Here is a 2,461-nt window from a genome sequence, read left to right as displayed (position 1 = left end):
TAATCGTAATATCCATATATTCATAGAAAATGACATATCTTAGAAGATCTTTGATACAATTAAGTAATCATTATTCTGTCTAAGTTTGTGAATACAGTTTCATATATTAAAAATGGCTATGTGGGGTAGATTGACCAAAATGAGGCGAGATTAGGTGACAATTAATTTTAATATCTTTATAGGACACATTTTCAGAGAATATACTCACAAATATATTATATTTCATATAGATATATATTTTTTTATTTTTCATATAGAAACTATGGTATAAAAACAAATTACGTATTTTATGATTAAAATAACTATTTTATTTGTATTAATACTATAATTACTATTATTTCTCGAAATATAGAACAGATATTAAAATAAAAATTGTGTTTTTTATATGTGTTGTTCATAACAAATATGTTACTGCCAATCCTAAAACGTGTGACAATCAACCCAGAACGTAAGGTTAATTTTCGCCGGGTATATTTTCGGGTCATATTTTCGCAGCATCATTTAAAATTAAATAACTTATTTTTATGATATCATGAATTCACGAATATTTTTTTTTAAACTTAAAGGATGTAGTATATTGTAACGTATATAATATTTAAAAATCAGGCATCCACATTTTTCTAAAAATCAATAATCAAAAATTGTGACAATCGGCCCCGGTGTCTCATACGATATAATCTAAACCATAGATTATTAGTTCATATACTATGTCAGAATTTTTATCATAAATTCTGTACAAAATGTTTGCAGCATCGCGTTTATTAGTAATACAATGTTCTCTTGTAAATGGTACAAAATATTTGAATGTCTCACTAACATCATGCGTATATTGACTCAGTTCATAGAATACATGCTCTACACATTGCTTAAGCTCAAATAAGAAGAGCATAGTCGTTGAATTCATGTACAAGCATGGACCATATAATGCTAATTTTAGGTTATTCGTATTACATATTTTAACATGTTCCATATTCAGATCTTGAATTAATAATGATGACGATGATCATGATATGATTGCTGCCTGCATTAATCGCTCAATATCTGAACGTCTCTCGATGAACGCCTTCCATGAGGCAGGATCATGCGATTTCCTCGATTTTCACCGATCTCAATTTGTACGTGAGACGTAGACCCCACGAGGATTTCAATGTTCAGGAACTTGTACAGTGTCGATGCTAATGCATATCTCCTCATTAAGATGTAAGATATGTAGCGAGATTTCGAAGACGTATGAGAAGATGGGATGTAGAAAAAAGAAAACATGTAAATAAACCTTAGAAAAAAATACGTAACGTATTAAAAAAAAATTTATAAAACTTGAATATAAAACTGTCTCTCGCACACCTTATCTTGTTGAATTGGAACGTAATAGTTCATAGAATGAGGCGTTTTCAATGGTAGTGCCTGATACAGTAGAAGCAATCTGCTCAATGTTGTAGGAGCAATCCACAGAGCAACATATGTAATAAGACTTATGTATCATAAGTCTCTTTTTTTAAATAGTGATCCCACCACAAATTTTCAGAAGCATCGCATTCCACCGAATCCTCAGCGTATGTAGTGAACCAACTGACTGAATCAGTAACGTCGCCATAAGTCTCTCTAATTAGTGCTACCATTTTACATTTTCCAGCAACATATCCAAGTTATCATTGAAGATTATTATTTTCGCATCAAGAGTTATTTCGCCTCTACGTGTGTGCGATTTTACTTCAATATAATTGTCACACGGAGAGAATTTTTTCTTAGAATTTACTCTGAAAATATGACAGTCGTGGGACAACATTGTATTCCGAAGAAAAAACTACAATAAAGTCTAAGATAAGTTTGATCAACTTTACTGAAGTGCATGGTAAAAATCTTTAAAATATTGTATCGTACCACAATTCCCATACTTTCAGGATAAATTTTAAAAGGAAATTCTCTCCGTGCATAATTACATTTTATGACATTGAAGTATTAGGTGTTAAACTTAATTCCTGCCGTTCTTCGTCTCCAAAATTGATTTGTTTCGGAGAGAAATACCTTAATCAAAGTATTATTAATAAAGTATTATAATTAGTAATAAAGTAGAAAATGGAGGAAATTATTTTGATTAAGGTATTCATTCATCTTCCCTTCGAAACGAATCAATTTTGGAGACGAAAAACGGCAGGAATTAAGTTTAACACCTAATAATATATGTACAACAACGTCTATGTATGGATGAGCTTCGCTGTATGTTCCACCAGTAACGTCATGAATCGTACAACGACATGTAGGAAGATTTGCATTTACGTAATCATCAAACTTTGAATCACACACATAGATATGTTTACATATCTGCTATGCTTATGCTCGGTACACTATGTATTACTGCAAGTAAGCATGTTTCAAAATCCAAGTACTTCATACTACGAGTCAAATCATGCATCATCGACGAGAAGTATTGTTTATCAATTTCACACAGAGTAACGTAAAC

General features: G+C 31.1%; 1 pseudogene; it reads right to left on the bottom strand.

The window, feature by feature from the left end:
- Positions 1-664: 664 nt before the first annotated feature.
- Positions 665-1,377, bottom strand: LOC108759400 (uncharacterized; annotated as a pseudogene).
- Positions 1,378-2,461: the final 1,084 nt, after the last annotated feature.

This window comes from Trachymyrmex cornetzi, unplaced genomic scaffold (genome assembly GCF_001594075.2).
Source record: "Trachymyrmex cornetzi isolate Tcor2-1 unplaced genomic scaffold, Tcor1.1 scaffold1824, whole genome shotgun sequence".
In the NCBI taxonomy this organism is placed as follows: domain Eukaryota; kingdom Metazoa; phylum Arthropoda; class Insecta; order Hymenoptera; family Formicidae; genus Trachymyrmex; species Trachymyrmex cornetzi.
This window is presented reverse-complemented; position numbering and strand designations above follow the sequence as displayed.